Genomic DNA, 9330 nt, shown 5'->3' on the forward strand with positions numbered 1-9330 from the left:
TAAAATCGATATTCAAAAAGCCTATGACACTGTAGATTGGAACTTTCTGCGGCATACGTTGATGGGGTTTCGATTTGATAGGCAAATGGTGAAGTGGATTATGGCGTGTGTTTCGTCTCCATCCTTTTCTTTAGCCATAAATGGTAATTTATTTGGGTACTTTAAAGGTAAGAGAGGGCTTCGTCAGGGAGATCCCATGTCTCCTTACTTGTTTACACTGGTGATGGAGGTCCTCACATTGATTCTGCAAAAACAAATTTCGTTATCCTCGGAGTTCAGATTCCATAGCAAGTGTGAAGCTCAACGGATTATAAACATCTGCTTTGCGGATGATTTGTTTCTTTTTGCTCGGGGTGATCATGGGTCAGCTAAGGTTATCCTTGAGGCAATTAATGGTTTCAAAAACATGTCGGGTCTGGTTCCTAGTATGAGCAAGAGCACTGTCTTCTTTGCTAATGTTCCGAATAGCGTCAAACAACAAATTCGGAACACAATGCCGTTTGAGGAGGGCCAGCTACCGGTCCGCTATCTTGGTGTCCCTCTCATTTCGTCCCGGCTGTCCTATAAGGATTGTGTTCGGCTAGTTGAAAACATGGAAAAGAGAATTTCTGATTGGAAAAGTAAATGCCTTTCATTCGGTGGTAGGCTACAGCTTATTCGGTTAGTCCTCTCATCCATTCACATCTATTGGGCGGGGGTGTTCATTCTTCCAAAACATATTATCTGCCAGCTAGAGAGCATGATGAGGCGTTTTCTTTGGGCTCAAGGTAAGGATATTAAAGGTAAAGCAAAAGTCAGTTGGGATAAAGTTTCTTTGCCTAAAAAAGAAGGTGGTTTGGGTATTCGTAGTATTGAGGATATGAACAACGCCTTGATGGTGTCGCATGTTTGGAGTCTTCTCACAATGAGGGAGTCGCTTTGGGTCAAATGGATTCACTCATACCGTATTAGGGATCGGAACTTCTGGGATATCCCGCTTCGAGGTAATGTCTCATGGACTTGGAGAAAATTGTTAAATCTTCGGCCTATTATTCAACAATTTGTTTGGGTTAAGCTAGGGGATGGTACTCGGACGTCCTTGTGGTTTGATAAGTGGGATGTCATTTGTCCGTTGAGCTCGTTCATCACGCCGAGAGCTATAGCCAATGCGGGTTTTAATTTAAATATGAAGGTGGCGGATGTCTATATCCATGGGGAGTGGCGTTGGCCTGATACGTGGGTTACCCGTTATCCTATTCTCCTTGATCTTCAGCATTTCAATCCTTAACTGACTGATAAGGTAGTCTGGAAGTCTTCTTCAGGGATGGAGTTGGACTATGGTACTTCGAGTGTGTGGAATGATATTCGGACCGCTCATGATGAAGTCCCATGGTCGGATATGGTTTGGTTTCCGCAATCTATTCCGCGTCATTCTTTTTTCATGTGGCTTCTAGTTAACAAGAAATTAAAGACGCAAGATATCATGGCTAGGTGGTTATCTTTGGGGAATATGAATCTCAACTTGATGTGCTGTTCTCTGTGTACTTCGGGGCTGGATTCTCATGAGCACCTATTTTTTGAGTGCCCGTACAGTGATCGGGTATGGAAGGGTGTGAAGGATATAGCGGGGTTAAACAATGTAACTAATTCATGGGATAGCATCTACAATCATATGGTGCAACTCCGGGGATCGAAGAACGCTAAGCATGTGATTGGCAAGTTGGTAGTGAGTGCAGCGGGTTACTTCGTTTGGCAGGAAAGGAATGCTCGTTTGTTTTCTCCAAAGAAGAGAAGTGCAAATCGGCTAACTGAAATTATTTTGGCTACCGTAAGGATGAAACTTCACACGATGCGATTCAAAAGAACGAGTCAAGTGGAAAGTATTCTACAGGAATGGAGTCTCCCGCGTGGGCTTGTGATTGAAGACGACGATTGTGGCTAGAGTCCTGTTTTTCACGTTTTTTTTTACTAACAATTGTGTCTAGTCTTGTTTGCTTGTATGCGTGTATGTGTTTCTGGGTTTTAAACTCTGGTTTGGCATGTCAAACTAGAGAACTGAGGTCTGCATTTTCCTCACTTGGTTTTTATGTTTTTGATGGTATAATATTCACCCGGGTAACCCTTTACCCAAAAAAAAAGGAAGGCGGCAAGGGCCGACGAAGGGGGGAAAACGAAAGACCTTTTCTGGTCCCCCTGAGCCGGGGGTGCTTGCGGGAGGGGTGTACCACGACGAAACAAGGGAATGAAAGGCCGCTTTGCGTTGGATGCTCTTTACCCTCCCCACAATGATGGCTCTGTTGTCTTGGGGAGGGTTGAAGCTTGCTTCTTCTCCAGAGTCTTCTTGGTCATCAATACGACCTGTCCTTAATAGAACCGATCTTATTCTCTGAATAATCGGAATTTCGTACTTCTGTTGGATCCTCCCTATCTCCTGATCGAGCTTGTGTAGGTAGATGTTGTCTAGTAGGGCCGATAGTAATACACTGTGTCGGACGGAGTAAGGGCCCTTCTCCGCCCCTACGAGTCGTCCGGCAGAAAAGACTTTCTGAATGGAGTAAAAGAACTTGGGGTCGCCGATCTCTTCCTTAAAGATGGGGATGAGTCGATGTCGGTCGATGGTGTGAAAACACTTCCTGATGTCGAATTCCAAAAACCAGCGAGAGGTTCCCCACTCTTCTTTGATCCGTCTTAGGGCCGAGTGGCAACCTCGACCCGAGCGGAAGTGCGATGTGTTTGGAAACTCAGGATCGTAAATGGATTTGAGTACCATTCTGATCGCCTCTTTCATGATCCTTTCTATAGGTAGAACTACTATGAGCGTCTAAACTTCGACCCTTATTTCTTTCTTCATATTATATTGTAAAAGGGAGTAAAGCGAGTTATAGGGCTTCCCCTCAGCTCAGTCGTTTTGGTTCTTGAGAATGGTCGCCACCTCTCCCAGGACCGGAATGATTATCCCTGCCCGATGGGTCTATATCCATCCCTGAATGTCATCGTGTACTGTTAACTTCCCCACCATTCTTGTAACTGTCACTTGTAATCCGCGCAAGTGTGTCCGCACCCCCCTGAGTGGACGATAAAGAAAGGATTTCTCGGAGCAACCCCCCAGATTCCAGACCCAGGAGTCAACTTTCCCGTATGAGCATTCGGTACATGTATCAGTCCGTGGAAGAGTGAAAGGGTCATCACTATTGAGGATCTCCCCCTAATCTTAGATAGGTCGTCTGGGGGTTCGCCGATGTTCGTTGTTGTGCTTACACACTAGGCTACCCTTTTTCGAAAGCTCCGCGGGACCACCTATCACTAGTCTTCAGCCAGAGGGGTTTATTGCGCAAAAACGTCGGGACGCAGGCTCCCGTAGAGGGAAGCCCAACGAATGTCAGATGCAAAGCCCCGCACCTCATTAAGATCATATTGGCATACTCTCCCAAAAAAGAAAGAGCAGACCCCATTGAAGATGAGAGTGAGGTACAACAAGGCCATTTCTGTCCACCGCCCTTCTCATGGAGCCGTACGTGGATGTTACCGCTCATACAGCTCCCAGCCAGCAAGCAGTTAGCCTCCCTCTACAAGGAATGGAAGTGTGGGTGAATTGACACCAAATAGAGGAATCCGCTTCTTCTTTTCAGCAATAACATGAGAAGAGCATCCCTTTCACAAAAACCTACAGACCCCCTATCCTGTTCAGCACCTTGTGATCTTCTCAAAGATCATTACGAGCCCTCTCCTATCATTTTTCTTTCGAAAAAAATTTCATGGTGGATGAGGACGAGAATGAATCCAGTAATCCAGGACATACTCATCCTAGAGCTTATGCTCCCCTCCGGGGAGGGGGTTTTTTATAGAGAGAGGTTAGTCGAGGGTAGCCTCCCGCTTGACCGATTTATCGGAGTCGGAGGAAGATCTCTCATCCGATCATCCTGAACACGAAGGGGCTGCTCTCGATGTGAGATCAGCAGCAAAAGAAAGAAGAAAAGGGCCATTATCCTATGTTCGTTTTCGCCCTGCTCTGATGATGCGCTCCTTGCTCGCTGAGCTACATACCGGAAAAAGAAAAGGATCTCTCTATTACTTTGAGAGGAGAACCGTTGGTTTTTCGACGGACTACGTGGGAAATACGAGATCTAGGCAAGCCGCTACATGTTCTCCCCTTGCCCTTGAACGATAGAAGAACTACTTATCTTCTCTTAGGTAGCGGTCGATCGGTTCGCATCTATGGTCAATCAATAGGTCCGCGGATCCATTCTTCTATACGATAAATCGCCATCTCGTAGCACCACCACGACACCAATTCCCTGACAAAACCCCCGATTTCCCAAGAGTTAGATAGCCGATAGTAGTAGAAGCTCTAAGGCCGCTATTCCTGACAAGGAATAGAGTAAGGCCTTTACCGATCCTGAGTTAATGAGTTACGGAGTTTTTTTATAAACGACTTATCTGAAAGAAGGCTTTGCAATCAACGAATTCTTTGATTTGAAAAGCTCCTTTCCTAATCGACCTTCCGCCTTCCGTTATTTGATCATTTTATGGATCTTTTTATCTTATTAAGTAGCTAAATGAAGTATCATCAATTGAGAAACGACAATAAGTGGTTCGATATCGCTTCTGTGTGCAGAGTATCAAAAGGAACTTCTCAGAGAAGTTCCGGACCTCGGCAGCCCTCCTTTCTTATCTATTTTCATATATAATATAAAGAGAATAGAAAGCCTACTGACTCCGACTGCTATCTACGATACGACCAGGGGGAATAGCGCAAGGGCTTAAGTCATCGATTCAAATCCTATCTTTTTTTGGTATGCCGCTCCGCGAGCAAGGAGCGAGAAAACAAAGTGGGTTGTGGTGATGTCAGAATTTGCACCTATTTGTATCTATTTAGTGATCAGTCCGCTAGTTTCTTTGATCCCACTCGGTGTTCCTTTTCCATTTGCTTCCAATAGTTCGACCTATCCAGAAAAATTGTCGGCCTACGAATGTGGTTTCGATCCTTTCGGTGATGCCATAAGTCGTTTTGATATATGATTTTATCTTGTTTCTATTTTATTTATTATCTCTGATCCGGAAGTCACCTTTTCCTTTCCTTGGGCAGTACCTCAACAAGATTGATCCCTTTGGATCTTGGTCCATGATGGCCTTTTTATTGATTTTGACGATTGGATCTCTCTACGAATGGAAAAGGGGTGCTTCGGATATGGAGTAACCACTAGCGATAGGGCAAAAATCAAGGGGAAGGACAAAAGTCAAGAGCGCAATGCCTACATTAAATCAATTGATTCGTCATGGTAGAGAAGAAAAATGGCGCACGGACCGTACTTGAGCTTCGGATCAATGTCCCCAGAAGCAAGGAGTACGCCCACGTGTACCAACGAGAACACCAGAAAAACCTAATTCAGCTCCACGTACGATAGCCAAAGTACAGTTGAGCAATCGACATGATATATTTGCTCACATTCCAGGCGAAGGTCATAATTCGCAGGAACATTCTATAGTCTTAATAAGAGGAGGTAGAGTGAAAGATTCGCCAGGTATGAAATCCGATTGTATTCGAGGAGTCAAGGATTTGTTGGGAATTCCGGATCGAAGAAAAGGGAGATCAAAATATGGTGCAGGAAAACCAAAATCGAGATGAATGGAAGATGCCTCTGTCTGTCACACCCCCAAAATCCACATGCGGAGTATTACCGCTTGGAGGCGTGACTGAACAGGATCAAGCCACCGATCATATTGAACAAAGCATGTAAATAAATATGAAACCCAACACAATATAATTGGTGTCCAAACAAAACATAGTTTAAACTGTAAGCGGAAGCATAATGTTTAAAACCAAAGTGTAAGTTCAAATATATATCCATGTCTCACAACGACCACGCCTCCTCGTGCAAGCTCCATAAATACCTAACGACCTGCAAGGCATGTAACAACGAGTCAACAACAGAGTTGAGCGAGTTCACAGTTGGTTGTTTAGTTTTACAAGTTTGTTTTGAAAACCATAAGTTGTTTCGTAAACCACGAGTTAACCAGTATCTTAGTTTCCCAATCCATATCCATAATCAGTGGGGGGCTTCCCCATGTGAACCACTAGACCGTTACCATATCGACAACTGACGAACAATAGTTGTGCCCTACGTCAATGTCTATCATCATTGACTAAGTGCCCAGATCCATTAGTACACGCCCGTCCGAACGGCATGGTGTGAGGCTTGTTAACCCTAATAGCGCTATTAACTAATGACCCGCTCACCATTGGCCCGGCGATTAAGTCGATATAAAAATGAGGGACTTCACCATTGTGTCAGGCACGTAAAACCTACGTGAACTTATACTCACTGTCCTCAGGTTGCGAAGGACACTCACGTAAAACCTACGTGAACTTATACTCACTGCTGCCTCGGTTGTGTCAGGCACTTACGTAAAACCTACGTAAACCCCCACGTACCCCTATCCTCGGTTGTGAAGGATACTTACGTAAAACCTACGTAAACTTGTACGTATTACTGTTCTCGGGATATGTAGAACACAAGGTTACGAATAGTCTAGTGGTTATACAACATGGGAAGCCCCCACCAATAGAACGTACTATCGGCCCAGTAGAGCCACATGTTACAAACGAACTTACTATTACGCATTTACTTTCTTTGAACTCGCTCAACTAGTTGTTGATCCTCTGTTACATGCCTTGCAGGTCGTTAGATACACGGAGCTTGCACAGGGAGGAGCTGGTCGTTGTGGGCTTGGATCGTGATTGTTTGTTAAACACTTTATGACATTACATACTTATTTATGTTGGGTTTTATCTATACGCTTCCGCTAAACAGTGATTACCTACTTATGTTTTGGAACACCTTTCATATTGGTGATTGAATGGCATTTACTTTTACTTATTAATTACATGTTCAATATGATTGGTGGCTTGATCCTGGTCAGTCACGCTCCCAAGCGGTGATACTCCGCAGGTGGATTTTGGGGGTGTGACAGATTGGTATCAGAGCCATTGGTTATAGAGAACTTGGTTTTAATATGGGAAAACGTTTTTATTAAAACCAGACTATAACCAGTACAGTGCTCAACGATCCACAACGACGCTTCGCTCCACGTGCAAGACTCAACATCCTAGGTAATAAGGTTTATGTTTATTGCCTACTTGCTAGAATTACATAGAACTTTGCTCGTGGTATGCTTAGACTACATTTGCTCACTACTTGTTATTGCTTGAGAACACTTGTGTGCTTACACTCTTCTGTCATCGCACTATTCGCGAGCCTTTCTCACTTATGTTGCCTTTGATGTGAAGATCAATGGCCGGACGAATTAACTTGACACAAGCCCAGTTGACGGCTCTTATCAATGAACAAGTTGCTGCGGCACTTGCAGCTGCAAACGTAGGAGGTATACCCTGCAGTCGTAACTCATCCTAGGATCTTTAGATCCTACGTTCCTAAACAACTCTTATGTTTAACCTCATTCTGTTCTTACACATTAGGTCAACACGTTCAGCAACCTGTGTGTACCTTCAAGAACTTCATGGATTGTCGTCCTAGCACGTTCAGTGGCACGGAGGGAGCGGTTGGACTCCTCCACTGGTTTGAAAAGCTAGAATCAGTATTTGAAATGTGTGAATGCCCTGAGGCTCGTAGGGTCAAGTATGCCACTGGTACTTTAGAGGGGATCGCGTTAACTTGGTGGAACACGCAAGTGCAGATCCTAGGGTTGGCAGCTGCTAACGCCACCCCTTGGAATGACTTCAAGGAATTGATTAAACGTGAATACTGCACACGTGAAGACATTCACAAGTTGGAAGACGAGCTGTATCATTTGAAAATGACTGGGTCAGAAATTGAAGCTTATACTGTGACAACTCGAACTTTAGGCTTGCTTGATGTAACGTTTGTGCACGATATGTGATTTTATAAACCCGAATGATTAATTGATTTCATGATATATGTTATGTTTTATGCATTATGTGTGTAAGTATGTCGTATGTTTGTGGACCGAGTACACGAGCCCTTTGGGCCACATCTTTGTTCACGGATCCTTAGAAGAAAACCGTATGGGCTCGGCCCACTCCCCACTCGCAACACACAAAACCGGAACAAGGGGCTTGTTTCACCATTTTTGCAAATCACAAACACACACACACAAACCCTAGAAGCTTTGCTCTCTCTCGGCTTGCTTGGAACCCGACGGCACACACACACACACTTTGAAGCTTGTGAAACGAATCGATCCTCTACCTTCATCCGGTTAGTGATGATGTTATGTTTTTGGATTATTTATGATATTATGTGATTGCTATCATTCTGTTAGGTGATGTAACTAAGGTGTATGCTTGTAATATTGATTGGTTGTTGATGTTGGATGCGGGTACTTATAATAGTGATGTTTGTTAATCGGATAACATGTACGGTTACGTCTTATGCTCGACTTATTGTTTGATTCGAACCGGTTAGGTGCATGGTTATAGGCTGTCATGAAATTGATTAATCAAAACGTTTCTGCATGATTCGGTTTAGGCTGTTTGATGATCCGATTGATTGTTATCTAGGCTGTTTTGTTTAAGCATATGAACATGTTTGAAGATTGCTATGAAACTGCTATTTTCGGTGTTTGATCTGTTTCCGAAACTGTTGAATATGTTTGCTGAAATCACGGAGTTTAATTGACTAGAATTATGGAAATCAGTTACACAGCCGGTTGCGACTCAGATTGCGAGTCGAAACCCCCGTCTCGACTCGAGACCACAAACAGCACCAGCCGAAACCACGGTTGCGAGTCCCGTTGCGACTCGTAACCCGACCATGATGAACCGAGATCTCCATTGCGACTCGCAACCAGCTGTTGCGACTCGTAATCTCCGGTTGCGACTCGAGATCTCCGTTGCGACTCGAGACCATCGTTTACACGCACACTGTTGGGCCTTCACTGTCACGGGCCCAATCTATTGAGCCCAACGATTTGAATTGTGGACTGTTTTGCTAATGGACTTGTATGTGTTTGCTACTTGGGCCGATTGGGAATCTGGATTGTTATATTATTGGGCTGCTTATGTTATTGGACCGGGCATTGTTGGACTTAGACAATTGGATCCTCACATGCTATGTCTTATCTGCTTACGTGCGTACATGTTTGCCATGACTATACGTGATTACTACATACGTGTTATATACGAACCTGACTCGTATAACAACCATGCTAGGACGTGATTGACAAATTACTAGCTTATCTATACTCTTTGTGTATCTGCCGAGCAAACCAAGGTGAGTTCACACAGCCAAGGCATGGGATTCCCGGGTTGGGAATTGGGTTGGATATGATGGATATGGAATGATTACTCGTACTTACACATATACCAGACTA

The 9330-nt window shown here is 44.2% G+C and overlaps 4 pseudogenes; 2 read left to right on the forward strand and 2 right to left on the reverse strand.

The window, feature by feature from the left end:
* Nucleotides 1-2782, reverse strand: part of LOC110873797 — a 4681-nt pseudogene extending 1899 nt beyond the window's left edge.
* Nucleotides 2783-2866: 84 nt separating this feature from the next.
* On the forward strand, nt 2867-3614 carry LOC118481065 (annotated as a pseudogene).
* Nucleotides 3439-4018, reverse strand: LOC110873798 (annotated as a pseudogene).
* Nucleotides 4019-4720: 702 nt separating this feature from the next.
* Nucleotides 4721-5176, forward strand: LOC118481333 (annotated as a pseudogene).
* Nucleotides 5177-9330: the final 4154 nt, after the last annotated feature.

Source organism: Helianthus annuus, chromosome 8 (assembly GCF_002127325.2).
Source record: "Helianthus annuus cultivar XRQ/B chromosome 8, HanXRQr2.0-SUNRISE, whole genome shotgun sequence".
NCBI classification, from domain to species: Eukaryota; Viridiplantae; Streptophyta; class Magnoliopsida; order Asterales; family Asteraceae; genus Helianthus; species Helianthus annuus.